This window comes from Lissotriton vulgaris, chromosome 10, assembly GCF_964263255.1.
Source record: "Lissotriton vulgaris chromosome 10, aLisVul1.2, whole genome shotgun sequence".
Lineage (NCBI taxonomy): Eukaryota > Metazoa > Chordata > Amphibia > Caudata > Salamandridae > Lissotriton > Lissotriton vulgaris.
The window spans coordinates 535,715,908-535,742,260 of record NC_141698.1 but is presented as its reverse complement, the minus strand read 5'-3'; the positions used below and the strand labels follow the sequence as shown (position 1 = coordinate 535,742,260).

The window sequence follows — 26,353 nt, the reverse complement described above, 5'->3', positions numbered from 1 at the left end:
ACAAGAGGGAGTGCAATGTCCGTGTGTAGTGCCTACTACCAGCTACCTCTCTGTCTTCCTTATGTAAATTAGAATTTTCAAGGGGGGACCATTGGCAATCTGCTCCTCCCACATAACCAGGAAGCCCTGTTGAACATGTCTGCCTGTGTTGTTGCAGGGACAGTGCCTTCTCTGCCCAAAAGGTGGCAGGAGAGCCTCACAACAAATGATGGGATCAACTGCTTATTTCGAAACCCAGCAAGGCAGTTACTGTGATGGATTGCAAATGTAATGGAAGGTGTGCCTGCGGTGTCACTTTCAGAAATACATGGAATTGTGATTGAGGGCCCAGCCTGGTGGATTTCTCTTTATTTACTACAGGTTCCCGCAAATATTGTGGTGTGTGTGGGGAATGCACTGCAAAAATTAGGAAGACTTAAGGGTGTAAAAGGGACCTGTCAGAAGTGGGATTTGAACCCACGCCTCCATGAGGAGACCAGAAGGCTCAGCATCACTGAAGATCAAGCTCTCTTGAGTCTGGCGCCTTAGACCACTCGGCCATCCTGACGGCTCAGGGTGTGCTTAGTTCTGACTTTTCTGTCTGCACCTGCCAACGTTTCCACTTACAACGTTCACAGAAATGTCACAGGTGTAAAGGCCCCAACAATACAACATAGCTCACACAAAATAAAAATAGGCCCAAGAACAACCCCCAGATGATCGATGGAGATAACTTTGTTTCGTCTGCAAAGGTAAAAAAAAATTCTCGCGGCTCACTGTGTTCAAAGACCACCTCTTCTTAAACTTGCATTGAGATAATAAGGTTTTAGAGTGTGCACAAAAAAAGCATCCAATGCACAGTGTTTCTGCCCCGTCTCGAACCGGGGACCTTTCGCGTGTTAGGCGAACGTGATGACCACTACACTACAGAAACTACCTTGGTGCTTTCTACTGTTAGAGGAAAGTTTCTCTCAAGTCTTCACCCTACTTCTATTCTGCTGTATCAGCAGCGGCTCAGAATGTGCAGAACAAGTGTGAAAACCTCAGAGATATCATCCAACATGCTTGCAATTAGACGTATTCAAAACTCACTTGTGCAGGCATCGACAGGCAAATATCTGATGCCTAAATGCCAGCGAGTACAGCTTGGGAAAGCATGACCTGGGACACACTGAGACTAAGCAGGTAGGCAGATAAAGCATGGTGATCCATTTTTCTTCTGAGGTTAGAAATATGTTGTGCAACAATGCACCCAGTATAACGAGAAATAGTCATAGTGCTTTTTTAGTAGGGTTTGTATGTTTACCTCTAAAAAGGGCTCGTCCGGGATTTGAACCCGGGACCTCTCGCACCCTAAGCGAGAATCATACCCCTAGACCAACGAGCCACGCAAGAGTCACCTCTGACACGGCTCCAGGGGTTAGTGGCAGCTAGCCAGTACATGCTGCTCTGTTCTGCAATATGATTGCTGTCTTTTCCATGACCGTCATCAAACAAGAAATTAAAAAGCCTATGTCCTTCAGACAGTTTGTTTGCTTTAAGTGTCTGCTCGTGGTGAGGACAAGAGAAGCATTTCTTCTCTCATGCCTTGCTTTCATGAAGTAGGCCCACCCTACAGAGCAAAGTGCGAGCAAGCGAATGGCGCAAGCTATCGTCACTTCTCTTTTCGAGCTGTCACTGAGATCTCTGGAGCACACTACGTCAGGCTGGTGAGGAATAGACAGCCTCTATTATCTCAGCTTTTCTATAAAGTGAGCCAGTAAATGCAAACACTGTGAAAAACAGCAAGCTGCATTTCTGCCCGGTCTCGAACCAGGGACTTTTCGCGTGTAAGGCGAACGTGATAACCACTACACTACAGAAACAGACACTACCTCAGGAATCTTGTTGGCGTGTATTGGGTTGGAACGCACAGACTAAGGGCCAACGTCCTTGAAGCTCAAAGTTGGGCTCTCCTTACCCGGTCTCTCTTTCTTTGGAAGACAGGAATGAGGACCACTTTTTTCCCCAAGAGGCGATTTTGAAACCATATCCTGAAATGACACTAGAAAAACTCTTTGCATGTAATGTTCCTACACTGCTGGTCCAGCCCAGAAAAGCAGTTGCAAGGAAGTCCTGCACTCCTTTATCATGTCAAAAGTGGAAAATAGCGTGCAGGGTAAGGAACCTTCTCGACATACACAGCGTCTTATAGCATTGAAAAGAAGAAAGGCTCCTATATAACAAGCAGCCTGAAAACTTCCACAGGATGGGCTCGTCCGGGATTTGAACCCGGGACCTCTCGCACCCGAAGCGAGAATCATACCCCTAGACCAACGAGCCTGAGTGGCCAGGAGACATTTTGAACAATTACTGAAGCGTCTTTCAGAAAACAGCAGGGCTATTTGGCTCGTCTCCCTATAAGTGAGCCACACAAAGTCATGTTTTCTCTCAAGTTGTTGTTTTTTCACTCCAGCAAGGAAGGGGGCAGCCAATCTCCTATCGGCCAGTGAGCAGTAAAAAGGCACAGATGAGAACAGCAAGCACTTTCTGGCACTTGTACTCCTCTGCAAGTCCTGGACCCTTGCTCCATAGACTTCCACACCAGAAGCAATGAAGGGCCCACCATTTCTTGCGCCTGAGAAAGAGGTGTTTGATATTTGGATTCAAACGCGCTCGCTCAGCGCTCGATCAGGCTCGATCAGGCGAGATTTATATGAGTGGCTCACAGGCCTGAAACATTCACCTGGGAGACCCAGAGTGGCTGACTTCCCAGTATGGCCATTGTTGGGCGAGTCTCCTCCTTTCCTCCTGCCTCAATCTAGAATTGGCTGCAAATCACAAGAGGGAGTGCAATGTCCGTGTGTAGTGCCTACTACCAGCTACCTCTCTGTCTTCCTTATGTAAATTAGAATTTTCAAGGGGGGACCATTGGCAATCTGCTCCTCCCACATAACCAGGAAGCCCTGTTGAACATGTCTGCCTGTGTTGTTGCAGGGACAGTGCCTTCTCTGCCCAAAAGGTGGCAGGAGAGCCTCACAACAAATGATGGGATCAACTGCTTATTTCGAAACCCAGCAAGGCAGTTACTGTGATGGATTGCAAATGTAATGGAAGGTGTGCCTGCGGTGTCACTTTCAGAAATACATGGAATTGTGATTGAGGGCCGAGCCTGGTGGATTTCTCTTTATTTACTACAGGTTCCCGCAAATATTGTGGTGTGTGTGGGGAATGCACTGCAAAAATTAGGAAGACTTAAGGGTGTAAAAGGGACCTGTCAGAAGTGGGATTTGAACCCACGCCTCCATGAGGAGACCAGAAGGCTCAGCATCACTGAAGATCAAGCTCTCTTGAGTCTGGCGCCTTAGACCACTCGGCCATCCTGACGGCTCAGGGTGTGCTTAGTTCTGACTTTTCTGTCTGCACCTGCCAACGTTTCCACTTACAACGTTCACAGAAATGTCACAGGTGTAAAGGCCCCAACAATACAACATAGCTCACACAAAATAAAAATAGGCCCAAGAACAACCCCCAGATGATCGATGGAGATAACTTTGTTTCGTCTGCAAAGGTAAAAAAAAATTCTCGCGGCTCACCGTGTTCAAAGACCACCTCTTCTTAAACTTGCATTGAGATAATAAGGTTTTAGAGTGTGCACAAAAAAAGCATCCAATGCACAGTGTTTCTGCCCCGTCTCGAACCGGGGACCTTTCGCGTGTTAGGTGAACGTGATGACCATTACACTACAGAAACTACCTTGGTGCTTTCTACTGTTAGAGGAAAGTTTCTCTCAAGTCTTCACCCTACTTCTATTCTGCTGTATCAGCAGCGGCTCAGAATATGCAGAACAAGTGTGAAAACCTCAGAGATATCATCCAACATGCTTGCAATTAGACGTATTCAAAACTCACTTGTGCAGGCATCGACAGGCAAATATTTGATGCCTAAATGCCAGCGAGTACAGCTTGGGAAAGCATCACCTGGGACACACTGAGACTAAGCAGGTAGGCAGATAAAGCATGGTGATCCATTTTTCTTCTGAGGTTAGAAATATGTTGTGCAACAATGCACCCAGTATAACGAGAAATAGTCAGGCATAGTGCTTTTTTAGTAGGGTTTGTATGTTTACCTCTAAAAAGGGCTCGTCCGGGATTTGAACCCGGGACCTCTCGCACCCTAAGCGAGAATCATACCCCTAGACCAACGAGCCACGCAAGAGTCACCTCTGACACGGCTCCAGGGGTTAGTGGCAGCTAGCCAGTACATGCTGCTCTGTTCTGCAATATGATTGCTGTCTTTTCCATGACCGTCATCAAACAAGAAATTAAAAAGCCTCTGTCCTTCAGACAGTTTGTTTGCTTTAAGTGTCTGCTCGTGGTGAGGACAAGAGAAGCATTTCTTCTCTCATGCCTTGCTTTCATGAAGTAGGCCCACCCTACAGAGCAAAGTGCGAGCAAGCGAATGGCGCAAGCTATCGTCACTTCTCTTTTCGAGCTGTCACTGAGATCTCTGGAGCACACTACGTCAGGCTGGTGAGGAATAGACAGCCTCTATTATCTCAGCTTTTCTATAAAGTGAGCCAGTAAATGCAAACACTGTGAAAAACAGCAAGCTGCATTTCTGCCCGGTCTCGAACCAGGGACCTTTCGCGTGTAAGGCGAACGTGATAACCACTACACTACAGAAACAGACACTACCTCAGGAATCTTGTTGGCGTGTATTGGGTTGGAACGCACAGACTAAGGGCCAACGTCCTTGAAGCTCAAAGTTGGGCTCTCCTTACCCGGTCTCTCTTTCTTTGGAAGACAGGAATGAGGACCACTTTTTTCCCCAAGAGGCGATTTTGAAACCATATCCTGAAATGACACTAGAAAAACTCTTTGCATGTAATGTTCCTACACTGCTGGTCCAGCCCAGAAAAGCAGTTGCAAGGAAGTCCTGCACTCCTTTATCATGTCAAAAGTGGAAAATAGCGTGCAGGGTAAGGAACCTTCTCGACATACACAGCGTCTTATAGCATTGAAAAGAAGAAAGGCTCCTATATGACAAGCAGCCTGAAAACTTCCACAGGATGGGCTCGTCCGGGATTTGAACCCGGGACCTCTCGCACCCGAAGCGAGAATCATACCCCTAGACCAACGAGCCTGAGTGGCCAGGAGACATTTTGAACAATTACTGAAGCGTCTTTCAGAAAACAGCAGGGCTATTTGGCTCGTCTCCCTATAAGTGAGCCACACAAAGTCATGTTTTCTCTCAAGTTGTTGTTTTTTCACTCCAGCAAGGAAGGGGGCAGCCAATCTCCTATCGGCCAGTGAGCAGTAAAAAGGCACAGATGAGAACAGCAAGCACTTTCTGGCACTTGTACTCCTCTGCAAGTCCTGGACCCTTGCTCCATAGACTTCCACACCAGAAGCAATGAAGGGCCCACCATTTCTTGCGCCTGAGAAAGAGGTGTTTGATATTTGGATTCAAACGCGCTCGCTCAGCGCTCGATCAGGCTCGATCAGGCGAGATTTATATGAGTGGCTCACAGGCCTGAAACATTCACCTGGGAGACCCAGAGTGGCTGACTTCCCAGTATGGCCATTGTTGGGCGAGTCTCCTCCTTTCCTCCTGCCTCAATCTAGAATTGGCTGCAAATCACAAGAGGGAGTGCAATGTCCGTGTGTAGTGCCTACTACCAGCTACCTCTTTGTCTTCCTTATGTAAATTAGAATTTTCAAGGGGGGACCATTGGCAATCTGCTCCTCCCACATAACCAGGAAGCCCTGTTGAACATGTCTGCCTGTGTTGTTGCAGGGACAGTGCCTTCTCTGCCCAAAAGGTGGCAGGAGAGCCTCACAACAAATGATGGGATCAACTGCTTATTTCGAAACCCAGCAAGGCAGTTACTGTGATGGATTGCAAATGTAATGGAAGGTGTGCCTGCGGTGTCACTTTCAGAAATACATGGAATTGTGATTGAGGGCCCAGCCTGGTGGATTTCTCTTTATTTACTACAGGTTCCCGCAAATATTGTGGTGTGTGTGGGGAATGCACTGCAAAAATTAGGAAGACTTAAGGGTGTAAAAGGGACCTGTCAGAAGTGGGATTTGAACCCACGCCTCCATGAGGAGACCAGAAGGCTCAGCATCACTGAAGATCAAGCTCTCTTGAGTCTGGCGCCTTAGACCACTCGGCCATCCTGACGGCTCAGGGTGTGCTTAGTTCTGACTTTTCTGTCTGCACCTGCCAACGTTTCCACTTACAACGTTCACAGAAATGTCACAGGTGTAAAGGCCCCAACAATACAACATAGCTCACACAAAATAAAAATAGGCCCAAGAACAACCCCCAGATGATCGATGGAGATAACTTTGTTTCGTCTGCAAAGGTAAAAAAAATTCTCGCGGCTCACCGTGTTCAAAGACCACCTCTTCTTAAACTTGCATTGAGATAATAAGGTTTTAGAGTGTGCACAAAAAAAGCATCCAATGCACAGTGTTTCTGCCCCGTCTCGAACCGGGGACCTTTCGCGTGTTAGGCGAACGTGATGACCACTACACTACAGAAACTACCTTGGTGCTTTCTACTGTTAGAGGAAAGTTTCTCTCAAGTCTTCACCCTACTTCTATTCTGCTGTATCAGCAGCGGCTCAGAATGTGCAGAACAAGTGTGAAAACCTCAGAGATATCATCCAACATGCTTGCAATTAGACGTATTCAAAACTCACTTGTGCAGGCATCGACAGGCAAATATCTGATGCCTAAATGCCAGCGAGTACAGCTTGGGAAAGCATCACCTGGGACACACTGAGACTAAGCAGGTAGGCAGATAAAGCATGGTGATCCATTTTTCTTCTGAGGTTAGAAATATGTTGTGCAACAATGCACCCAGTATAACGAGAAATAGTCAGGCATAGTGCTTTTTTAGTAGGGTTTGTATGTTTACCTCTAAAAAGGGCTCGTCCGGGATTTGAACCCGGGACCTCTCGCACCCTAAGCGAGAATCATACCCCTAGACCAACGAGCCACGCAAGAGTCACCTCTGACACGGCTCCAGGGGTTAGTGGCAGCTAGCCAGTACATGCTGCTCTGTTCTGCAATATGATTGCTGTCTTTTCCATGACCGTCATCAAACAAGAAATTAAAAAGCCTCTGTCCTTCAGACAGTTTGTTTGCTTTAAGTGTCTGCTCGTGGTGAGGACAAGAGAAGCATTTCTTCTCTCATGCCTTGCTTTCATGAAGTAGGCCCACCCTACAGAGCAAAGTGCGAGCAAGCGAATGGCGCAAGCTATCGTCACTTCTCTTTTCGAGCTGTCACTGAGATCTCTGGAGCACACTACGTCAGGCTGGTGAGGAATAGACAGCCTCTATTATCTCAGCTTTTCTATAAAGTGAGCCAGTAAATGCAAACACTGTGAAAAACAGCAAGCTGCATTTCTGCCCGGTCTCGAACCAGGGACCTTTCGCGTGTAAGGCGAACGTGATAACCACTACACTACAGAAACAGACACTACCTCAGGAATCTTGTTGGCGTGTATTGGGTTGGAACGCACAGACTAAGGGCCAACGTCCTTGAAGCTCAAAGTTGGGCTCTCCTTACCCGGTCTCTCTTTCTTTGGAAGACAGGAATGAGGACCACTTTTTTCCCCAAGAGGCGATTTTGAAACCATATCCTGAAATGACACTAGAAAAACTCTTTGCATGTAATGTTCCTACACTGCTGGTCCAGCCCAGAAAAGCAGTTGCAAGGAAGTCCTGCACTCCTTTATCATGTCAAAAGTGGAAAATAGCGTGCAGGGTAAGGAACCTTCTCGACATACACAGCGTCTTATAGCATTGAAAAGAAGAAAGGCTCCTATATGACAAGCAGCCTGAAAACTTCCACAGGATGGGCTCGTCCGGGATTTGAACCCGGGACCTCTCGCACCCGAAGCGAGAATCATACCCCTAGACCAACGAGCCTGAGTGGCCAGGAGACATTTTGAACAATTACTGAAGCGTCTTTCAGAAAACAGCAGGGCTATTTGGCTCGTCTCCCTATAAGTGAGCCACACAAAGTCATGTTTTCTCTCAAGTTGTTGTTTTTTCACTCCAGCAAGGAAGGGGGCAGCCAATCTCCTATCGGCCAGTGAGCAGTAAAAAGGCACAGATGAGAACAGCAAGCACTTTCTGGCACTTGTACTCCTCTGCAAGTCCTGGACCCTTGCTCCATAGACTTCCACACCAGAAGCAATGAAGGGCCCACCATTTCTTGCGCCTGAGAAAGAGGTGTTTGATATTTGGATTCAAACGCGCCCGCTCAGCGCTCGATCAGGCTCGATCAGGCGAGATTTATATGAGTGGCTCACAGGCCTGAAACATTCACCTGGGAGACCCAGAGTGGCTGACTTCCCAGTATGGCCATTGTTGGGCGAGTCTCCTCCTTTCCTCCTGCCTCAATCTAGAATTGGCTGCAAATCACAAGAGGGAGTGCAATGTCCGTGTGTAGTGCCTACTACCAGCTACCTCTCTGTCTTCCTTATGTAAATTAGAATTTTCAAGGGGGGACCATTGGCAATCTGCTCCTCCCACATAACCAGGAAGCCCTGTTGAACATGTCTGCCTGTGTTGTTGCAGGGACAGTGCCTTCTCTGCCAAAAAGGTGGCAGGAGAGCCTCACAACAAATGATGGGATCAACTGCTTATTTCGAAACCCAGCAAGGCAGTTACTGTGATGGATTGCAAATGTAATGGAAGGTGTGCCTGAGGTGTCACTTTCAGAAATACATGGAATTGTGATTGAGGGCCCAGCTTGGTGGATTTCTCTTTATTTACTACAGGTTCCCGCAAATATTGTGGTGTGTGTGGGGAATGCACTGCAAAAATTAGGAAGACTTAAGGGTGTAAAAGGGACCTGTCAGAAGTGGGATTTGAACCCACGCCTCCATGAGGAGACCAGAAGGCTCAGCATCACTGAAGATCAAGCTCTCTTGAGTCTGGCGCCTTAGACCACTCGGCCATCCTGACGGCTCAGGGTGTGCTTAGTTCTGACTTTTCTGTCTGCACCTGCCAACGTTTCCACTTACAACGTTCACAGAAATGTCACAGGTGTAAAGGCCCCAACAATACAACATAGCTCACACAAAATAAAAATAGGCCCAAGAACAACCCCCAGATGATCGATGGAGATAACTTTGTTTCGTCTGCAAAGGTAAAAAAAAATTCTCGCGGCTCACTGTGTTCAAAGACCACCTCTTCTTAAACTTGCATTGAGATAATAAGGTTTTAGAGTGTGCACAAAAAAAGCATCCAATGCACAGTGTTTCTGCCCCGTCTCGAACCGGGGACCTTTCGCGTGTTAGGCGAACGTGATGACCACTACACTACAGAAACTACCTTGGTGCTTTCTACTGTTAGAGGAAAGTTTCTCTCAAGTCTTCACCCTACTTCTATTCTGCTGTATCAGCAGCGGCTCAGAATGTGCAGAACAAGTGTGAAAACCTCAGAGATATCATCCAACATGCTTGCAATTAGACGTATTCAAAACTCACTTGTGCAGGCATCGACAGGCAAATATCTGATGCCTAAATGCCAGCGAGTACAGCTTGGGAAAGCATGACCTGGGACACACTGAGACTAAGCAGGTAGGCAGATAAAGCATGGTGATCCATTTTTCTTCTGAGGTTAGAAATATGTTGTGCAACAATGCACCCAGTATAACGAGAAATAGTCATAGTGCTTTTTTAGTAGGGTTTGTATGTTTACCTCTAAAAAGGGCTCGTCCGGGATTTGAACCCGGGACCTCTCGCACCCTAAGCGAGAATCATACCCCTAGACCAACGAGCCACGCAAGAGTCACCTCTGACACGGCTCCAGGGGTTAGTGGCAACTAGCCAGTACATGCTGCTCTGTTCTGCAATATGATTGCTGTCTTTTCCATGACCGTCATCAAACAAGAAATTAAAAAGCCTATGTCCTTCAGACAGTTTGTTTGCTTTAAGTGTCTGCTCGTGGTGAGGACAAGAGAAGCATTTCTTCTCTCATGCCTTGCTTTCATGAAGTAGGCCCACCCTACAGAGCAAAGTGCGAGCAAGCGAATGGCGCAAGCTATCGTCACTTCTCTTTTCGAGCTGTCACTGAGATCTCTGGAGCACACTACGTCAGGCTGGTGAGGAATAGACAGCCTCTATTATCTCAGCTTTTCTATAAAGTGAGCCAGTAAATGCAAACACTGTGAAAAACAGCAAGCTGCATTTCTGCCCGGTCTCGAACCAGGGACTTTTCGCGTGTAAGGCGAACGTGATAACCACTACACTACAGAAACAGACACTACCTCAGGAATCTTGTTGGCGTGTATTGGGTTGGAACGCACAGACTAAGGGCCAACGTCCTTGAAGCTCAAAGTTGGGCTCTCCTTACCCGGTCTCTCTTTCTTTGGAAGACAGGAATGAGGACCACTTTTTTCCCCAAGAGGCGATTTTGAAACCATATCCTGAAATGACACTAGAAAAACTCTTTGCATGTAATGTTCCTACACTGCTGGTCCAGCCCAGAAAAGCAGTTGCAAGGAAGTCCTGCACTCCTTTATCATGTCAAAAGTGGAAAATAGCGTGCAGGGTAAGGAACCTTCTCGACATACACAGCGTCTTATAGCATTGAAAAGAAGAAAGGCTCCTATATAACAAGCAGCCTGAAAACTTCCACAGGATGGGCTCGTCTGGGATTTGAACCCGGGACCTCTCGCACCCGAAGCGAGAATCATACCCCTAGACCAACGAGCCTGAGTGGCCAGGAGACATTTTGAACAATTACTGAAGCGTCTTTCAGAAAACAGCAGGGCTATTTGGCTCGTCTCCCTATAAGTGAGCCACACAAAGTCATGTTTTCTCTCAAGTTGTTGTTTTTTCACTCCAGCAAGGAAGGGGGCAGCCAATCTCCTATCGGCCAGTGAGCAGTAAAAAGGCACAGATGAGAACAGCAAGCACTTTCTGGCACTTGTACTCCTCTGCAAGTCCTGGACCCTTGCTCCATAGACTTCCACACCAGAAGCAATGAAGGGCCCACCATTTCTTGCGCCTGAGAAAGAGGTGTTTGATATTTGGATTCAAACGCGCTCGCTCAGCGCTCGATCAGGCTCGATCAGGCGAGATTTATATGAGTGGCTCACAGGCCTGAAACATTCACCTGGGAGACCCAGAGTGGCTGACTTCCCAGTATGGCCATTGTTGGGCGAGTCTCCTCCTTTCCTCCTGCCTCAATCTAGAATTGGCTGCAAATCACAAGAGGGAGTGCAATGTCCGTGTGTAGTGCCTACTACCAGCTACCTCTCTGTCTTCCTTATGTAAATTAGAATTTTCAAGGGGGGACCATTGGCAATCTGCTCCTCCCACATAACCAGGAAGCCCTGTTGAACATGTCTGCCTGTGTTGTTGCAGGGACAGTGCCTTCTCTGCCCAAAAGGTGGCAGGAGAGCCTCACAACAAATGATGGGATCAACTGCTTATTTCGAAACCCAGCAAGGCAGTTACTGTGATGGATTGCAAATGTAATGGAAGGTGTGCCTGCGGTGTCACTTTCAGAAATACATGGAATTGTGATTGAGGGCCCAGCCTGGTGGATTTCTCTTTATTTACTACAGGTTCCCGCAAATATTGTGGTGTGTGTGGGGAATGCACTGCAAAAATTAGGAAGACTTAAGGGTGTAAAAGGGACCTGTCAGAAGTGGGATTTGAACCCACGCCTCCATGAGGAGACCAGAAGGCTCAGCATCACTGAAGATCAAGCTCTCTTGAGTCTGGCGCCTTAGACCACTCGGCCATCCTGACGGCTCAGGGTGTGCTTAGTTCTGACTTTTCTGTCTGCACCTGCCAACGTTTCCACTTACAACGTTCACAGAAATGTCACAGGTGTAAAGGCCCCAACAATACAACATAGCTCACACAAAATAAAAATAGGCCCAAGAACAACCCCCAGATGATCGATGGAGATAACTTTGTTTCGTCTGCAAAGGTAAAAAAAAATTCTCGCGGCTCACCGTGTTCAAAGACCACCTCTTCTTAAACTTGCATTGAGATAATAAGGTTTTAGAGTGTGCACAAAAAAAGCATCCAATGCACAGTGTTTCTGCCCCGTCTCGAACCGGGGACCTTTCGCGTGTTAGGTGAACGTGATGACCACTACACTACAGAAACTACCTTGGTGCTTTCTACTGTTAGAGGAAAGTTTCTCTCAAGTCTTCACCCTACTTCTATTCTGCTGTATCAGCAGCGGCTCAGAATATGCAGAACAAGTGTGAAAACCTCAGAGATATCATCCAACATGCTTGCAATTAGACGTATTCAAAACTCACTTGTGCAGGCATCGACAGGCAAATATTTGATGCCTAAATGCCAGCGAGTACAGCTTGGGAAAGCATCACCTGGGACACACTGAGACTAAGCAGGTAGGCAGATAAAGCATGGTGATCCATTTTTCTTCTGAGGTTAGAAATATGTTGTGCAACAATGCACCCAGTATAACGAGAAATAGTCAGGCATAGTGCTTTTTTAGTAGGGTTTGTATGTTTACCTCTAAAAAGGGCTCGTCCGGGATTTGAACCCGGGACCTCTCGCACCCTAAGCGAGAATCATACCCCTAGACCAACGAGCCACGCAAGAGTCACCTCTGACACGGCTCCAGGGGTTAGTGGCAGCTAGCCAGTACATGCTGCTCTGTTCTGCAATATGATTGCTGTCTTTTCCATGACCGTCATCAAACAAGAAATTAAAAAGCCTCTGTCCTTCAGACAGTTTGTTTGCTTTAAGTGTCTGCTCGTGGTGAGGACAAGAGAAGCATTTCTTCTCTCATGCCTTGCTTTCATGAAGTAGGCCCACCCTACAGAGCAAAGTGCGAGCAAGCGAATGGCGCAAGCTATCGTCACTTCTCTTTTCGAGCTGTCACTGAGATCTCTGGAGCACACTACGTCAGGCTGGTGAGGAATAGACAGCCTCTATTATCTCAGCTTTTCTATAAAGTGAGCCAGTAAATGCAAACACTGTGAAAAACAGCAAGCTGCATTTCTGCCCGGTCTCGAACCAGGGACCTTTCGCGTGTAAGGCGAACGTGATAACCACTACACTACAGAAACAGACACTACCTCAGGAATCTTGTTGGCGTGTATTGGGTTGGAACGCACAGACTAAGGGCCAACGTCCTTGAAGCTCAAAGTTGGGCTCTCCTTACCCGGTCTCTCTTTCTTTGGAAGACAGGAATGAGGACCACTTTTTTCCCCAAGAGGCGATTTTGAAACCATATCCTGAAATGACACTAGAAAAACTCTTTGCATGTAATGTTCCTACACTGCTGGTCCAGCCCAGAAAAGCAGTTGCAAGGAAGTCCTGCACTCCTTTATCATGTCAAAAGTGGAAAATAGCGTGCAGGGTAAGGAACCTTCTCGACATACACAGCGTCTTATAGCATTGAAAAGAAGAAAGGCTCCTATATGACAAGCAGCCTGAAAACTTCCACAGGATGGGCTCGTCCGGGATTTGAACCCGGGACCTCTCGCACCCGAAGCGAGAATCATACCCCTAGACCAACGAGCCTGAGTGGCCAGGAGACATTTTGAACAATTACTGAAGCGTCTTTCAGAAAACAGCAGGGCTATTTGGCTCGTCTCCCTATAAGTGAGCCACACAAAGTCATGTTTTCTCTCAAGTTGTTGTTTTTTCACTCCAGCAAGGAAGGGGGCAGCCAATCTCCTATCGGCCAGTGAGCAGTAAAAAGGCACAGATGAGAACAGCAAGCACTTTCTGGCACTTGTACTCCTCTGCAAGTCCTGGACCCTTGCTCCATAGACTTCCACACCAGAAGCAATGAAGGGCCCACCATTTCTTGCGCCTGAGAAAGAGGTGTTTGATATTTGGATTCAAACGCGCTCGCTCAGCGCTCGATCAGGCTCGATCAGGCGAGATTTATATGAGTGGCTCACAGGCCTGAAACATTCACCTGGGAGACCCAGAGTGGCTGACTTCCCAGTATGGCCATTGTTGGGCGAGTCTCCTCCTTTCCTCCTGCCTCAATCTAGAATTGGCTGCAAATCACAAGAGGGAGTGCAATGTCCGTGTGTAGTGCCTACTACCAGCTACCTCTTTGTCTTCCTTATGTAAATTAGAATTTTCAAGGGGGGACCATTGGCAATCTGCTCCTCCCACATAACCAGGAAGCCCTGTTGAACATGTCTGCCTGTGTTGTTGCAGGGACAGTGCCTTCTCTGCCCAAAAGGTGGCAGGAGAGCCTCACAACAAATGATGGGATCAACTGCTTATTTCGAAACCCAGCAAGGCAGTTACTGTGATGGATTGCAAATGTAATGGAAGGTGTGCCTGCGGTGTCACTTTCAGAAATACATGGAATTGTGATTGAGGGCCCAGCCTGGTGGATTTCTCTTTATTTACTACAGGTTCCCGCAAATATTGTGGTGTGTGTGGGGAATGCACTGCAAAAATTAGGAAGACTTAAGGGTGTAAAAGGGACCTGTCAGAAGTGGGATTTGAACCCACGCCTCCATGAGGAGACCAGAAGGCTCAGCATCACTGAAGATCAAGCTCTCTTGAGTCTGGCGCCTTAGACCACTCGGCCATCCTGACGGCTCAGGGTGTGCTTAGTTCTGACTTTTCTGTCTGCACCTGCCAACGTTTCCACTTACAACGTTCACAGAAATGTCACAGGTGTAAAGGCCCCAACAATACAACATAGCTCACACAAAATAAAAATAGGCCCAAGAACAACCCCCAGATGATCGATGGAGATAACTTTGTTTCGTCTGCAAAGGTAAAAAAAATTCTCGCGGCTCACCGTGTTCAAAGACCACCTCTTCTTAAACTTGCATTGAGATAATAAGGTTTTAGAGTGTGCACAAAAAAAGCATCCAATGCACAGTGTTTCTGCCCCGTCTCGAACCGGGGACCTTTCGCGTGTTAGGCGAACGTGATGACCACTACACTACAGAAACTACCTTGGTGCTTTCTACTGTTAGAGGAAAGTTTCTCTCAAGTCTTCACCCTACTTCTATTCTGCTGTATCAGCAGCGGCTCAGAATGTGCAGAACAAGTGTGAAAACCTCAGAGATATCATCCAACATGCTTGCAATTAGACGTATTCAAAACTCACTTGTGCAGGCATCGACAGGCAAATATCTGATGCCTAAATGCCAGCGAGTACAGCTTGGGAAAGCATCACCTGGGACACACTGAGACTAAGCAGGTAGGCAGATAAAGCATGGTGATCCATTTTTCTTCTGAGGTTAGAAATATGTTGTGCAACAATGCACCCAGTATAACGAGAAATAGTCAGGCATAGTGCTTTTTTAGTAGGGTTTGTATGTTTACCTCTAAAAAGGGCTCGTCCGGGATTTGAACCCGGGACCTCTCGCACCCTAAGCGAGAATCATACCCCTAGACCAACGAGCCACGCAAGAGTCACCTCTGACACGGCTCCAGGGGTTAGTGGCAGCTAGCCAGTACATGCTGCTCTGTTCTGCAATATGATTGCTGTCTTTTCCATGACCGTCATCAAACAAGAAATTAAAAAGCCTCTGTCCTTCAGACAGTTTGTTTGCTTTAAGTGTCTGCTCGTGGTGAGGACAAGAGAAGCATTTCTTCTCTCATGCCTTGCTTTCATGAAGTAGGCCCACCCTACAGAGCAAAGTGCGAGCAAGCGAATGGCGCAAGCTATCGTCACTTCTCTTTTCGAGCTGTCACTGAGATCTCTGGAGCACACTACGTCAGGCTGGTGAGGAATAGACAGCCTCTATTATCTCAGCTTTTCTATAAAGTGAGCCAGTAAATGCAAACACTGTGAAAAACAGCAAGCTGCATTTCTGCCCGGTCTCGAACCAGGGACCTTTCGCGTGTAAGGCGAACGTGATAACCACTACACTACAGAAACAGACACTACCTCAGGAATCTTGTTGGCGTGTATTGGGTTGGAACGCACAGACTAAGGGCCAACGTCCTTGAAGCTCAAAGTTGGGCTCTCCTTACCCGGTCTCTCTTTCTTTGGAAGACAGGAATGAGGACCACTTTTTTCCCCAAGAGGCGATTTTGAAACCATATCCTGAAATGACACTAGAAAAACTCTTTGCATGTAATGTTCCTACACTGCTGGTCCAGCCCAGAAAAGCAGTTGCAAGGAAGTCCTGCACTCCTTTATCATGTCAAAAGTGGAAAATAGCGTGCAGGGTAAGGAACCTTCTCGACATACACAGCGTCTTATAGCATTGAAAAGAAGAAAGGCTCCTATATGACAAGCAGCCTGAAAACTTCCACAGGATGGGCTCGTCCGGGATTTGAACCCGGGACCTCTCGCACCCGAAGCGAGAATCATACCCCTAGACCAACGAGCCTGAGTGACCAGGAGACATTTTGAACAATTACTGAAGCGTCTTTCAGAAAACAGCAGGGCTATTTGGCTCGTCTCCCTATAAGTGAGCCACACAAAGTCATGTTTTCTCTCAAGTTGTTGTTTTTTCACTCCAGCAAGGAAGGGGGCAGCCAATCTCCTATCGGCCAGTGAGCAGTAAAAAGGCACAGATGAGAACAGCAAGCACTTTCTGGCACTTGTACTCCTCTGCAAGTCCTGGACCCTTGCTCCATAGACTTCCACACCAGAAGCAATGAAGGGCCCACCATTTCTTGCGCCTGAGAAAGAGGTGTTTGATATTTGGATTCAAACGCGCCCGCTCAGCGCTCGATCAGGCTCGATCAGGCGAGATTTATATGAGTGGCTCACAGGCCTGAAACATTCACCTGGGAGACCCAGAGTGGCTGACTTCCCAGTATGGCCATTGTTGGGCGAGTCTCCTCCTTTCCTCCTGCCTCAATCTAGAATTGGCTGCAAATCACAAGAGGGAGTGCAATGTCCGTGTGTAGTGCCTACTACCAGCTACCTCTCTGTCTTCCTTATGTAAATTAGAATTTTCAAGGGGGGACCATTGGCAATCTGCTCCTCCCACATAACCAGGAAGCCCTGTTGAACATGTCTGCCTGTGTTGTTGCAGGGACAGTGCCTTCTCTGCCAAAAAGGTGGCAGGAGAGCCTCACAACAAATGATGGGATCAACTGCTTATTTCGAAACCCAGCAAGGCAGTTACTGTGATGGATTGCAAATGTAATGGAAGGTGTGCCTGAGGTGTCACTTTCAGAAATACATGGAATTGTGATTGAGGGCCCAGCCTGGTGGATTTCTCTTTATTTACTACAGGTTCCCGCAAATATTGTGGTGTGTGTGGGGAATGCACTGCAAAAATTAGGAAGACTTAAGGGTGTAAAAGGGACCTGTCAGAAGTGGGATTTGAACCCACGCCTCCATGAGGAGACCAGAAGGCTCAGCATCACTGAAGATCAAGCTCTCTTGAGTCTGGCGCCTTAGACCACTCGGCCATCCTGACGGCTCAGGGTGTGCTTAGTTCTGACTTTTCTGTCTGCACCTGCCAACGTTTCCACTTACAACGTTCACAGAAATGTCACAGGTGTAAAGGCCCCAACAATACAACATAGCTCACACAAAATAAAAATAGGCCCAAGAACAACCCCCAGATGATCGATGGAGATAACTTTGTTTCGTCTGCAAAGGTAAAAAAAAATTCTCGCGGCTCACTGTGTTCAAAGACCACCTCTTCTTAAACTTGCATTGAGATAATAAGGTTTTAGAGTGTGCACAAAAAAAGCATCCAATGCACAGTGTTTCTGCCCCGTCTCGAACCGGGGACCTTTCGCGTGTTAGGCGAACGTGATGACCACTACACTACAGAAACTACCTTGGTGCTTTCTACTGTTAGAGGAAAGTTTCTCTCAAGTCTTCACCCTACTTCTATTCTGCTGTATCAGCAGCGGCTCAGAATGTGCAGAACAAGTGTGAAAACCTCAGAGATATCATCCAACATGCTTGCAATTAGACGTATTCAAAACTCACTTGTGCAGGCATCGACAGGCAAATATCTGATGCCTAAATGCCAGCGAGTACAGCTTGGGAAAGCATGACCTGGGACACACTGAGACTAAGCAGGTAGGCAGATAAAGCATGGTGATCCATTTTTCTTCTGAGGTTAGAAATATGTTGTGCAACAATGCACCCAGTATAACGAGAAATAGTCATAGTGCTTTTTTAGTAGGGTTTGTATGTTTACCTCTAAAAAGGGCTCGTCCGGGATTTGAACCCGGGACCTCTCGCACCCTAAGCGAGAATCATACCCCTAGACCAACGAGCCACGCAAGAGTCACCTCTGACACGGCTCCAGGGGTTAGTGGCAGCTAGCCAGTACATGCTGCTCTGTTCTGCAATATGATTGCTGTCTTTTCCATGACCGTCATCAAACAAGAAATTAAAAAGCCTATGTCCTTCAGACAGTTTGTTTGCTTTAAGTGTCTGCTCGTGGTGAGGACAAGAGAAGCATTTCTTCTCTCATGCCTTGCTTTCATGAAGTAGGCCCACCCTACAGAGCAAAGTGCGAGCAAGCGAATGGCGCAAGCTATCGTCACTTCTCTTTTCGAGCTGTCACTGAGATCTCTGGAGCACACTACGTCAGGCTGGTGAGGAATAGACAGCCTCTATTATCTCAGCTTTTCTATAAAGTGAGCCAGTAAATGCAAACACTGTGAAAAACAGCAAGCTGCATTTCTGCCCGGTCTCGAACCAGGGACTTTTCGCGTGTAAGGCGAACGTGATAACCACTACACTACAGAAACAGACACTACCTCAGGAATCTTGTTGGCGTGTATTGGGTTGGAACGCACAGACTAAGGGCCAACGTCCTTGAAGCTCAAAGTTGGGCTCTCCTTACCCGGTCTCTCTTTCTTTGGAAGACAGGAATGAGGACCACTTTTTTCCCCAAGAGGCGATTTTGAAACCATATCCTGAAATGACACTAGAAAAACTCTTTGCATGTAATGTTCCTACACTGCTGGTCCAGCCCAGAAAAGCAGTTGCAAGGAAGTCCTGCACTCCTTTATCATGTCAAAAGTGGAAAATAGCGTGCAGGGTAAGGAACCTTCTCGACATACACAGCGTCTTATAGCATTGAAAAGAAGAAAGGCTCCTATATAACAAGCAGCCTGAAAACTTCCACAGGATGGGCTCGTCCGGGATTTGAACCCGGGACCTCTCGCACCCGAAGCGAGAATCATACCCCTAGACCAACGAGCCTGAGTGGCCAGGAGACATTTTGAACAATTACTGAAGCGTCTTTCAGAAAACAGCAGGGCTATTTGGCTCGTCTCCCTATAAGTGAGCCACACAAAGTCATGTTTTCTCTCAAGTTGTTGTTTTTTCACTCCAGCAAGGAAGGGGGCAGCCAATCTCCTATCGGCCAGTGAGCAGTAAAAAGGCACAGATGAGAACAGCAAGCACTTTCTGGCACTTGTACTCCTCTGCAAGTCCTGGACCCTTGCTCCATAGACTTCCACACCAGAAGCAATGAAGGGCCCACCATTTCTTGCGCCTGAGAAAGAGGTGTTTGATATTTGGATTCAAACGCGCTCGCTCAGCGCTCGATCAGGCTCGATCAGGCGAGATTTATATGAGTGGCTCACAGGCCTGAAACATTCACCTGGGAGACCCAGAGTGGCTGACTTCCCAGTATGGCCATTGTTGGGCAAGTCTCCTCCTTTCCTCCTGCCTCAATCTAGAATTGGCTGCAAATCACAAGAGGGAGTGCAATGTCCGTGTGTAGTGCCTACTACCAGCTACCTCTCTGTCTTCCTTATGTAAATTAGAATTTTCAAGGGGGGACCATTGGCAATCTGCTCCTCCCACATAACCAGGAAGCCCTGTTGAACATGTCTGCCTGTGTTGTTGCAGGGACAGTGCCTTCTCTGCCCAAAAGGTGGCAGGAGAGCCTCACAACAAATGATGGGATCAACTGCTTATTTCGAAACCCAGCAAGGCAGTTACTGTGATGGATTGCAAATGTAATGGAAGGTGTGCCTGCGGTGTCACTTTCAGAAATACATGGAATTGTGATTGAGGGCCCAGCCTGGTGGATTTCTCTTTATTTACTACAGGTTCCCGCAAATATTGTGGTGTGTGTGGGGAATGCACTGCAAAAATTAGGAAGACTTAAGGGTGTAAAAGGGACCTGTCAGAAGTGGGATTTGAACCCACGCCTCCATGAGGAGACCAGAAGGCTCAGCATCACTGAAGATCAAGCTCTCTTGAGTCTGGCGCCTTAGACCACTCGGCCATCCTGACGGCTCAGGGTGTGCTTAGTTCTGACTTTTCTGTCTGCACCTGCCAACGTTTCCACTTACAACGTTCACAGAAATGTCACAGGTGTAAAGGCCCCAACAATACAACATAGCTCACACAAAATAAAAATAGGCCCAAGAACAACCCCCAGATGATCGATGGAGATAACTTTGTTTCGTCTGCAAAGGTAAAAAAAAATTCTCGCGGCTCACCGTGTTCAAAGACCACCTCTTCTTAAACTTGCATTGAGATAATAAGGTTTTAGAGTGTGCACAAAAAAAGCATCCAATGCACAGTGTTTCTGCCCCGTCTCGAACCGGGGACCTTTCGCGTGTTAGGTGAACGTGATGACCACTACACTACAGAAACTACCTTGGTGCTTTCTACTGTTAGAGGAAAGTTTCTCTCAAGTCTTCACCCTACTTCTATTCTGCTGTATCAGCAGCGGCTCAGAATATGCAGAACAAGTGTGAAAACCTCAGAGATATCATCCAACATGCTTGCAATTAGACGTATTCAAAACTCACTTGTGCAGGCATCGACAGGCAAATATTTGATGCCTAAATGCCAGCGAGTACAGCTTGGGAAAGCATCACCTGGGACACACTGAGACTAAGCAGGTAGGCAGATAAAGCATGGTGATCCATTTTTCTTCTGAGGTTAGAAATATGTTGTGCAACAATGCACCCAGTATAACGAGAAATAGTCAGGCATAGTGCTTTTTTAGTAGGGTTTGTATGTTTACCTCTAAAAAGGGCTCGTCCGGGATTTGAACCCGGGACCTCTCGCACCCTAAGCGAGAATCATACCCCTAGACCAACGAGCCACGCAAGAGTCACCTCTGACACGGCTCCAGGGGTTAGTGGCAGCTAGCCAGTACATGCTGCTCTGTTCTGCAATATGATTGCTGTCTTTTCCATGACCGTCATCAAACAAGAAATTAAAAAGCCTCTGTCCTTCAGACAGTTTGTTTGCTTTAAGTGTCTGCTCGTGGTGAGGACAAGAGAAGCATTTCTTCTCTCATGCCTTGCTTTCATGAAGTAGGCCCACCCTACAGAGCAAAGTGCGAGCAAGCGAATGGCGCAAGCTATCGTCACTTCTCTTTTCGAGCTGTCACTGAGATCTCTGGAGCACACTACGTCAGGCTGGTGAGGAATAGACAGCCTCTATTATCTCAGCTTTTCTATAAAGTGAGCCAGTAAATGCAAACACTGTGAAAAACAGCAAGCTGCATTTCTGCCCCGTCTCGAACCAGGGACCTTTCGCGTGTAAGGCGAACGTGATAACCACTACACTACAGAAACAGACACTACCTCAGGAATCTTGTTGGCGTGTATTGGGTTGGAACGCACAGACTAAGGGCCAACGTCCTTGAAGCTCAAAGTTGGGCTCTCCTTACCCGGTCTCTCTTTCTTTGGAAGACAGGAATGAGGACCACTTTTTTCCCCAAGAGGCGATTTTGAAACCATATCCTGAAATGACACTAGAAAAACTCTTTGCATGTAATGTTCCTACACTGCTGGTCCAGCCCAGAAAAGCAGTTGCAAGGAAGTCCTGCACTCCTTTATCATGTCAAAAGTGGAAAATAGCGTGCAGGGTAAGGAACCTTCTCGACATACACAGCGTCTTATAGCATTGAAAAGAAGAAAGGCTCCTATATGACAAGCAGCCTGAAAACTTCCACAGGATGGGCTCGTCCGGGATTTGAACCCGGGACCTCTCGCACCCGAAGCGAGAATCATACCCCTAGACCAACGAGCCTGAGTGGCCAGGAGACATTTTGAACAATTACTGAAGCGTCTTTCAGAAAACAGCAGGGCTATTTGGCTCGTCTCCCTATAAGTGAGCCACACAAAGTCATGTTTTCTCTCAAGTTGTTGTTTTTTCACTCCAGCAAGGAAGGGGGCAGCCAATCTCCTATCGGCCAGTGAGCAGTAAAAAGGCACAGATGAGAACAGCAAGCACTTTCTGGCACTTGTACTCCTCTGCAAGTCCTGGACCCTTGCTCCATAGACTTCCACACCAGAAGCAATGAAGGGCCCACCATTTCTTGCGCCTGAGAAAGAGGTGTTTGATATTTGGATTCAAACGCGCTCGCTCAGCGCTCGATCAGGCTCGATCAGGCGAGATTTATATGAGTGGCTCACAGGCCTGAAACATTCACCTGGGAGACCCAGAGTGGCTGACTTCCCAGTATGGCCATTGTTGGGCGAGTCTCCTCCTTTCCTCCTGCCTCAATCTAGAATTGGCTGCAAATCACAAGAGGGAGTGCAATGTCCGTGTGTAGTGCCTACTACCAGCTACCTCTTTGTCTTCCTTATGTAAATTAGAATTTTCAAGGGGGGACCATTGGCAATCTGCTCCTCCCACATAACCAGGAAGCCCTGTTGAACATGTCTGCCTGTGTTGTTGCAGGGACAGTGCCTTCTCTGCCCAAAAGGTGGCAGGAGAGCCTCACAACAAATGATGGGATCAACTGCTTATTTCGAAACCCAGCAAGGCAGTTACTGTGATGGATTGCAAATGTAATGGAAGGTGTGCCTGCGGTGTCACTTTCAGAAATACATGGAATTGTGATTGAGGGCCCAGCCTGGTGGATTTCTCTTTATTTACTACAGGTTCCCGCAAATATTGTGGTGTGTGTGGGGAATGCACTGCAAAAATTAGGAAGACTTAAGGGTGTAAAAGGGACCTGTCAGAAGTGGGATTTGAACCCACGCCTCCATGAGGAGACCAGAAGGCTCAGCATCACTGAAGATCAAGCTCTCTTGAGTCTGGCGCCTTAGACCACTCGGCCATCCTGACGGCTCAGGGTGTGCTTAGTTCTGACTTTTCTGTCTGCACCTGCCAACGTTTCCACTTACAACGTTCACAGAAATGTCACAGGTGTAAAGGCCCCAACAATACAACATAGCTCACACAAAATAAAAATAGGCCCAAGAACAACCCCCAGATGATCGATGGAGATAACTTTGTTTCGTCTGCAAAGGTAAAAAAAATTCTCGCGGCTCACCGTGTTCAAAGACCACCTCTTCTTAAACTTGCATTGAGATAATAAGGTTTTAGAGTGTGCACAAAAAAAGCATCCAATGCACAGTGTTTCTGCCCCGTCTCGAACCGGGGACCTTTCGCGTGTTAGGCGAACGTGATGATCACTACACTACAGAAACTACCTTGGTGCTTTCTACTGTTAGAGGAAAGTTTCTCTCAAGTCTTCACCCTACTTCTATTCTGCTGTATCAGCAGCGGCTCAGAATGTGCAGAACAAGTGTGAAAACCTCAGAGATATCATCCAACATGCTTGCAATTAGACGTATTCAAAACTCACTTGTGCAGGCATCGACAGGCAAATATCTGATGCCTAAATGCCAGCGAGTACAGCTTGGGAAAGCATCACCTGGGACACACTGAGACTAAGCAGGTAGGCAGATAAAGCATGGTGATCCATTTTTCTTCTGAGGTTAGAAATATGTTGTGCAACAATGCACCCAGTATAACGAGAAATAGTCAGGCATAGTGCTTTTTTAGTAGGGTTTGTATGTTTACCTCTAAAAAGGGCTCGTCCGGGATTTGAACCCGGGACCTCTCGCACCCTAAGCGAGAATCATACCCCTAGACCAACGAGCCACACAAGAGTCACCTCTGACACGGCTCCAGGGGTTAGTGGCAGCTAGCCAGTACATGCTGCTCTGTTCTGCAATATGATTGCTGTCTTTTCCATGACCGTCATCAAACAAGAAATTAAAAAGCCTCTGTCCTTCAGACAGTTTGTTTGCTTTAAGTGTCTGCTCGTGGTGAGGACAAGAGAAGCATTTCTTCTCTCATGCCTTGCTTTCATGAAGTAGGCCCACCCTACAGAGCAAAGTGCGAGCAAGCGAATGGCGCAAGCTATCGTCACTTCTCTTTTCGAGCTGTCACTGAGATCTCTGGAGCACACTACGTCAGGCTGGTGAGGAATAGACAGCCTCTATTATCTCAGCTTTTCTATAAAGTGAGCCAGTAAATGCAAACACTGTGAAAAACAGCAAGCTGCATTTCTGCCCGGTCTCGAACCAGGGACCTTTCGCGTGTAAGGCGAACGTGATAACCACTACACTACAGAAACAGACACTACCTCAGGAATCTTGTTGGCGTGTATTGGGTTGGAACGCACAGACTAAGGGCCAACGTCCTTGAAGCTCAAAGTTGGGCTCTCCTTACCCGGTCTCTCTTTCTTTGGAAGACAGGAATGAGGACCACTTTTTTCCCCAAGAGGCGATTTTGAAACCATATCCTGAAATGACACTAGAAAAACTCTTTGCATGTAATGTTCCTACACTGCTGGTCCAGCCCAGAAAAGCAGTTGCAAGGAAGTCCTGCACTCCTTTATCATGTCAAAAGTGGAAAATAGCGTGCAGGGTAAGGAACCTTCTCGACATACACAGCGTCTTATAGCATTGAAAAGAAGAAAGGCTCCTATATGACAAGCAGCCTGAAAACTTCCACAGGATGGGCTCGTCCGGGATTTGAACCCAGGACCTCTCGCACCCGAAGCGAGAATCATACCCCTAGACCAACGAGCCTGAGTGACCAGGAGACATTTTGAACAATTACTGAAGCGTCTTTCAGAAAACAGCAGGGCTATTTGGCTCGTCTCCCTATAAGTGAGCCACACAAAGTCATGTTTTCTCTCAAGTTGTTGTTTTTTCACTCCAGCAAGGAAGGGGGCAGCCAATCTCCTATCGGCCAGTGAGCAGTAAAAAGGCACAGATGAGAACAGCAAGCACTTTCTGGCACTTGTACTCCTCTGCAAGTCCTGGACCCTTGCTCCATAGACTTCCACACCAGAAGCAATGAAGGGCCCACCATTTCTTGCGCCTGAGAAAGAGGTGTTTGATATTTGGATTCAAACGCGCCCGCTCAGCGCTCGATCAGGCTCGATCAGGCGAGATTTATATGAGAGGCTCACAGGCCTGAAACATTCACCTGGGAGACCCAGAGTGGCTGACTTCCCAGTATGGCCATTGTTGGGCGAGTCTCCTCCTTTCCTCCTGCCTCAATCTAGAATTGGCTGCAAATCACAAGAGGGAGTGCAATGTCCGTGTGTAGTGCCTACTACCAGCTACCTCTCTGTCTTCCTTATGTAAATTAGAATTTTCAAGGGGGGACCATTGGCAATCTGCTCCTCCCACATAACCAGGAAGCCCTGTTGAACATGTCTGCCTGTGTTGTTGCAGGGACAGTGCCTTCTCTGCCAAAAAGGTGGCAGGAGAGCCTCACAACAAATGATGGGATCAACTGCTTATTTCGAAACCCAGCAAGGCAGTTACTGTGATGGATTGCAAATGTAATGGAAGGTGTGCCTGAGGTGTCACTTTCAGAAATACATGGAATTGTGATTGAGGGCCCAGCCTGGTGGATTTCTCTTTATTTACTACAGGTTCCCGCAAATATTGTGGTGTGTGTGGGGAATGCACTGCAAAAATTAGGAAGACTTAAGGGTGTAAAAGGGACCTGTCAGAAGTGGGATTTGAACCCACGCCTCCATGAGGAGACCAGAAGGCTCAGCATCACTGAAGATCAAGCTCTCTTGAGTCTGGCGCCTTAGACCACTCGGCCATCCTGACGGCTCAGGGTGTGCTTAGTTCTGACTTTTCTGTCTGCACCTGCCAACGTTTCCACTTACAACGTTCACAGAAATGTCACAGGTGTAAAGGCCCCAACAATACAACATAGCTCACACAAAATAAAAATAGGCCCAAGAACAACCCCCAGATGATCGATGGAGATAACTTTGTTTCGTCTGCAAAGGTAAAAAAAAAATTCTCGCGGCTCACTGTGTTCAAAGACCACCTCTTCTTAAACTTGCATTGAGATAATAAGGTTTTAGAGTGTGCACAAAAAAAGCATCCAATGCACAGTGTTTCTGCCCCGTCTCGAACCGGGGACCTTTCGCGTGTTAGGCGAACGTGATGACCACTACACTACAGAAACTACCTTGGTGCTTTCTACTGTTAGAGGAAAGTTTCTCTCAAGTCTTCACCCTACTTCTATTCTGCTGTATCAGCAGCGGCTCAGAATGTGCAGAACAAGTGTGAAAACCTCAGAGATATCATCCAACATGCTTGCAATTAGACGTATTCAAAACTCACTTGTGCAGGCATCGACAGGCAAATATCTGATGCCTAAATGCCAGCGAGTACAGCTTGGGAAAGCATGACCTGGGACAC

General features: G+C 47.3%; 47 non-coding genes across 47 annotated transcripts; all 47 read right to left on the bottom strand.

Moving 5' to 3' along the window:
* Positions 1-435: 435 nt before the first annotated feature.
* On the bottom strand, positions 436-547 carry TRNAL-CAA (transfer RNA leucine (anticodon CAA)). The gene is made up of 2 exons: positions 510-547; positions 436-481 (listed from the first exon to the last, which is right to left on the bottom strand). It is a non-coding gene; the product is annotated as a tRNA-Leu (tRNA).
* A 293-nt stretch (positions 548-840) lies between these two features.
* On the bottom strand, positions 841-913 carry TRNAV-AAC (transfer RNA valine (anticodon AAC)). The gene has a single exon. It is a non-coding gene; the product is annotated as a tRNA-Val (tRNA).
* Positions 914-1,294: 381 nt separating this feature from the next.
* Positions 1,295-1,366, bottom strand: TRNAP-AGG (transfer RNA proline (anticodon AGG)). Its single transcript has one exon. It is a non-coding gene; the product is annotated as a tRNA-Pro (tRNA).
* A 405-nt stretch (positions 1,367-1,771) lies between these two features.
* TRNAV-UAC (transfer RNA valine (anticodon UAC)) lies at positions 1,772-1,844 on the bottom strand. Its single transcript has one exon. It is a non-coding gene; the product is annotated as a tRNA-Val (tRNA).
* A 385-nt stretch (positions 1,845-2,229) lies between these two features.
* TRNAP-CGG (transfer RNA proline (anticodon CGG)) lies at positions 2,230-2,301 on the bottom strand. The gene has a single exon. It is a non-coding gene; the product is annotated as a tRNA-Pro (tRNA).
* Positions 2,302-3,233: 932 nt separating this feature from the next.
* TRNAL-CAA (transfer RNA leucine (anticodon CAA)) lies at positions 3,234-3,345 on the bottom strand. Its single transcript has 2 exons — positions 3,308-3,345; positions 3,234-3,279 (listed from the first exon to the last, which is right to left on the bottom strand). It is a non-coding gene; the product is annotated as a tRNA-Leu (tRNA).
* A 293-nt stretch (positions 3,346-3,638) lies between these two features.
* Positions 3,639-3,711, bottom strand: TRNAV-AAC (transfer RNA valine (anticodon AAC)). The gene has a single exon. It is a non-coding gene; the product is annotated as a tRNA-Val (tRNA).
* A 385-nt stretch (positions 3,712-4,096) lies between these two features.
* TRNAP-AGG (transfer RNA proline (anticodon AGG)) lies at positions 4,097-4,168 on the bottom strand. The gene has a single exon. It is a non-coding gene; the product is annotated as a tRNA-Pro (tRNA).
* A 405-nt stretch (positions 4,169-4,573) lies between these two features.
* TRNAV-UAC (transfer RNA valine (anticodon UAC)) lies at positions 4,574-4,646 on the bottom strand. Its single transcript has one exon. It is a non-coding gene; the product is annotated as a tRNA-Val (tRNA).
* A 385-nt stretch (positions 4,647-5,031) lies between these two features.
* Positions 5,032-5,103, bottom strand: TRNAP-CGG (transfer RNA proline (anticodon CGG)). Its single transcript has one exon. It is a non-coding gene; the product is annotated as a tRNA-Pro (tRNA).
* Positions 5,104-6,035: 932 nt separating this feature from the next.
* TRNAL-CAA (transfer RNA leucine (anticodon CAA)) lies at positions 6,036-6,147 on the bottom strand. Its single transcript has 2 exons — positions 6,110-6,147; positions 6,036-6,081 (listed from the first exon to the last, which is right to left on the bottom strand). It is a non-coding gene; the product is annotated as a tRNA-Leu (tRNA).
* A 292-nt stretch (positions 6,148-6,439) lies between these two features.
* Positions 6,440-6,512, bottom strand: TRNAV-AAC (transfer RNA valine (anticodon AAC)). Its single transcript has one exon. It is a non-coding gene; the product is annotated as a tRNA-Val (tRNA).
* Positions 6,513-6,897: 385 nt separating this feature from the next.
* Positions 6,898-6,969, bottom strand: TRNAP-AGG (transfer RNA proline (anticodon AGG)). Its single transcript has one exon. It is a non-coding gene; the product is annotated as a tRNA-Pro (tRNA).
* A 405-nt stretch (positions 6,970-7,374) lies between these two features.
* Positions 7,375-7,447, bottom strand: TRNAV-UAC (transfer RNA valine (anticodon UAC)). Its single transcript has one exon. It is a non-coding gene; the product is annotated as a tRNA-Val (tRNA).
* A 385-nt stretch (positions 7,448-7,832) lies between these two features.
* TRNAP-CGG (transfer RNA proline (anticodon CGG)) lies at positions 7,833-7,904 on the bottom strand. Its single transcript has one exon. It is a non-coding gene; the product is annotated as a tRNA-Pro (tRNA).
* Positions 7,905-8,836: 932 nt separating this feature from the next.
* TRNAL-CAA (transfer RNA leucine (anticodon CAA)) lies at positions 8,837-8,948 on the bottom strand. Its single transcript has 2 exons — positions 8,911-8,948; positions 8,837-8,882 (listed from the first exon to the last, which is right to left on the bottom strand). It is a non-coding gene; the product is annotated as a tRNA-Leu (tRNA).
* A 293-nt stretch (positions 8,949-9,241) lies between these two features.
* On the bottom strand, positions 9,242-9,314 carry TRNAV-AAC (transfer RNA valine (anticodon AAC)). The gene has a single exon. It is a non-coding gene; the product is annotated as a tRNA-Val (tRNA).
* Positions 9,315-9,695: 381 nt separating this feature from the next.
* Positions 9,696-9,767, bottom strand: TRNAP-AGG (transfer RNA proline (anticodon AGG)). Its single transcript has one exon. It is a non-coding gene; the product is annotated as a tRNA-Pro (tRNA).
* A 405-nt stretch (positions 9,768-10,172) lies between these two features.
* Positions 10,173-10,245, bottom strand: TRNAV-UAC (transfer RNA valine (anticodon UAC)). The gene has a single exon. It is a non-coding gene; the product is annotated as a tRNA-Val (tRNA).
* A 385-nt stretch (positions 10,246-10,630) lies between these two features.
* TRNAP-CGG (transfer RNA proline (anticodon CGG)) lies at positions 10,631-10,702 on the bottom strand. The gene has a single exon. It is a non-coding gene; the product is annotated as a tRNA-Pro (tRNA).
* Positions 10,703-11,634: 932 nt separating this feature from the next.
* Positions 11,635-11,746, bottom strand: TRNAL-CAA (transfer RNA leucine (anticodon CAA)). The gene is made up of 2 exons: positions 11,709-11,746; positions 11,635-11,680 (listed from the first exon to the last, which is right to left on the bottom strand). It is a non-coding gene; the product is annotated as a tRNA-Leu (tRNA).
* Positions 11,747-12,039: 293 nt separating this feature from the next.
* TRNAV-AAC (transfer RNA valine (anticodon AAC)) lies at positions 12,040-12,112 on the bottom strand. The gene has a single exon. It is a non-coding gene; the product is annotated as a tRNA-Val (tRNA).
* Positions 12,113-12,497: 385 nt separating this feature from the next.
* On the bottom strand, positions 12,498-12,569 carry TRNAP-AGG (transfer RNA proline (anticodon AGG)). Its single transcript has one exon. It is a non-coding gene; the product is annotated as a tRNA-Pro (tRNA).
* A 405-nt stretch (positions 12,570-12,974) lies between these two features.
* On the bottom strand, positions 12,975-13,047 carry TRNAV-UAC (transfer RNA valine (anticodon UAC)). The gene has a single exon. It is a non-coding gene; the product is annotated as a tRNA-Val (tRNA).
* A 385-nt stretch (positions 13,048-13,432) lies between these two features.
* TRNAP-CGG (transfer RNA proline (anticodon CGG)) lies at positions 13,433-13,504 on the bottom strand. Its single transcript has one exon. It is a non-coding gene; the product is annotated as a tRNA-Pro (tRNA).
* Positions 13,505-14,436: 932 nt separating this feature from the next.
* On the bottom strand, positions 14,437-14,548 carry TRNAL-CAA (transfer RNA leucine (anticodon CAA)). Its single transcript has 2 exons — positions 14,511-14,548; positions 14,437-14,482 (listed from the first exon to the last, which is right to left on the bottom strand). It is a non-coding gene; the product is annotated as a tRNA-Leu (tRNA).
* Positions 14,549-14,840: 292 nt separating this feature from the next.
* On the bottom strand, positions 14,841-14,913 carry TRNAV-AAC (transfer RNA valine (anticodon AAC)). The gene has a single exon. It is a non-coding gene; the product is annotated as a tRNA-Val (tRNA).
* Positions 14,914-15,298: 385 nt separating this feature from the next.
* Positions 15,299-15,370, bottom strand: TRNAP-AGG (transfer RNA proline (anticodon AGG)). Its single transcript has one exon. It is a non-coding gene; the product is annotated as a tRNA-Pro (tRNA).
* Positions 15,371-15,775: 405 nt separating this feature from the next.
* Positions 15,776-15,848, bottom strand: TRNAV-UAC (transfer RNA valine (anticodon UAC)). The gene has a single exon. It is a non-coding gene; the product is annotated as a tRNA-Val (tRNA).
* A 385-nt stretch (positions 15,849-16,233) lies between these two features.
* On the bottom strand, positions 16,234-16,305 carry TRNAP-CGG (transfer RNA proline (anticodon CGG)). The gene has a single exon. It is a non-coding gene; the product is annotated as a tRNA-Pro (tRNA).
* Positions 16,306-17,237: 932 nt separating this feature from the next.
* On the bottom strand, positions 17,238-17,349 carry TRNAL-CAA (transfer RNA leucine (anticodon CAA)). The gene is made up of 2 exons: positions 17,312-17,349; positions 17,238-17,283 (listed from the first exon to the last, which is right to left on the bottom strand). It is a non-coding gene; the product is annotated as a tRNA-Leu (tRNA).
* A 293-nt stretch (positions 17,350-17,642) lies between these two features.
* On the bottom strand, positions 17,643-17,715 carry TRNAV-AAC (transfer RNA valine (anticodon AAC)). Its single transcript has one exon. It is a non-coding gene; the product is annotated as a tRNA-Val (tRNA).
* Positions 17,716-18,096: 381 nt separating this feature from the next.
* On the bottom strand, positions 18,097-18,168 carry TRNAP-AGG (transfer RNA proline (anticodon AGG)). Its single transcript has one exon. It is a non-coding gene; the product is annotated as a tRNA-Pro (tRNA).
* A 405-nt stretch (positions 18,169-18,573) lies between these two features.
* Positions 18,574-18,646, bottom strand: TRNAV-UAC (transfer RNA valine (anticodon UAC)). Its single transcript has one exon. It is a non-coding gene; the product is annotated as a tRNA-Val (tRNA).
* A 385-nt stretch (positions 18,647-19,031) lies between these two features.
* On the bottom strand, positions 19,032-19,103 carry TRNAP-CGG (transfer RNA proline (anticodon CGG)). The gene has a single exon. It is a non-coding gene; the product is annotated as a tRNA-Pro (tRNA).
* A 932-nt stretch (positions 19,104-20,035) lies between these two features.
* On the bottom strand, positions 20,036-20,147 carry TRNAL-CAA (transfer RNA leucine (anticodon CAA)). The gene is made up of 2 exons: positions 20,110-20,147; positions 20,036-20,081 (listed from the first exon to the last, which is right to left on the bottom strand). It is a non-coding gene; the product is annotated as a tRNA-Leu (tRNA).
* A 293-nt stretch (positions 20,148-20,440) lies between these two features.
* Positions 20,441-20,513, bottom strand: TRNAV-AAC (transfer RNA valine (anticodon AAC)). The gene has a single exon. It is a non-coding gene; the product is annotated as a tRNA-Val (tRNA).
* Positions 20,514-20,898: 385 nt separating this feature from the next.
* TRNAP-AGG (transfer RNA proline (anticodon AGG)) lies at positions 20,899-20,970 on the bottom strand. The gene has a single exon. It is a non-coding gene; the product is annotated as a tRNA-Pro (tRNA).
* A 405-nt stretch (positions 20,971-21,375) lies between these two features.
* TRNAV-UAC (transfer RNA valine (anticodon UAC)) lies at positions 21,376-21,448 on the bottom strand. The gene has a single exon. It is a non-coding gene; the product is annotated as a tRNA-Val (tRNA).
* A 385-nt stretch (positions 21,449-21,833) lies between these two features.
* TRNAP-CGG (transfer RNA proline (anticodon CGG)) lies at positions 21,834-21,905 on the bottom strand. The gene has a single exon. It is a non-coding gene; the product is annotated as a tRNA-Pro (tRNA).
* A 932-nt stretch (positions 21,906-22,837) lies between these two features.
* TRNAL-CAA (transfer RNA leucine (anticodon CAA)) lies at positions 22,838-22,949 on the bottom strand. Its single transcript has 2 exons — positions 22,912-22,949; positions 22,838-22,883 (listed from the first exon to the last, which is right to left on the bottom strand). It is a non-coding gene; the product is annotated as a tRNA-Leu (tRNA).
* A 292-nt stretch (positions 22,950-23,241) lies between these two features.
* Positions 23,242-23,314, bottom strand: TRNAV-AAC (transfer RNA valine (anticodon AAC)). Its single transcript has one exon. It is a non-coding gene; the product is annotated as a tRNA-Val (tRNA).
* Positions 23,315-23,699: 385 nt separating this feature from the next.
* Positions 23,700-23,771, bottom strand: TRNAP-AGG (transfer RNA proline (anticodon AGG)). Its single transcript has one exon. It is a non-coding gene; the product is annotated as a tRNA-Pro (tRNA).
* Positions 23,772-24,176: 405 nt separating this feature from the next.
* TRNAV-UAC (transfer RNA valine (anticodon UAC)) lies at positions 24,177-24,249 on the bottom strand. The gene has a single exon. It is a non-coding gene; the product is annotated as a tRNA-Val (tRNA).
* Positions 24,250-24,634: 385 nt separating this feature from the next.
* TRNAP-CGG (transfer RNA proline (anticodon CGG)) lies at positions 24,635-24,706 on the bottom strand. Its single transcript has one exon. It is a non-coding gene; the product is annotated as a tRNA-Pro (tRNA).
* A 932-nt stretch (positions 24,707-25,638) lies between these two features.
* On the bottom strand, positions 25,639-25,750 carry TRNAL-CAA (transfer RNA leucine (anticodon CAA)). Its single transcript has 2 exons — positions 25,713-25,750; positions 25,639-25,684 (listed from the first exon to the last, which is right to left on the bottom strand). It is a non-coding gene; the product is annotated as a tRNA-Leu (tRNA).
* Positions 25,751-26,044: 294 nt separating this feature from the next.
* Positions 26,045-26,117, bottom strand: TRNAV-AAC (transfer RNA valine (anticodon AAC)). Its single transcript has one exon. It is a non-coding gene; the product is annotated as a tRNA-Val (tRNA).
* Positions 26,118-26,353: the final 236 nt, after the last annotated feature.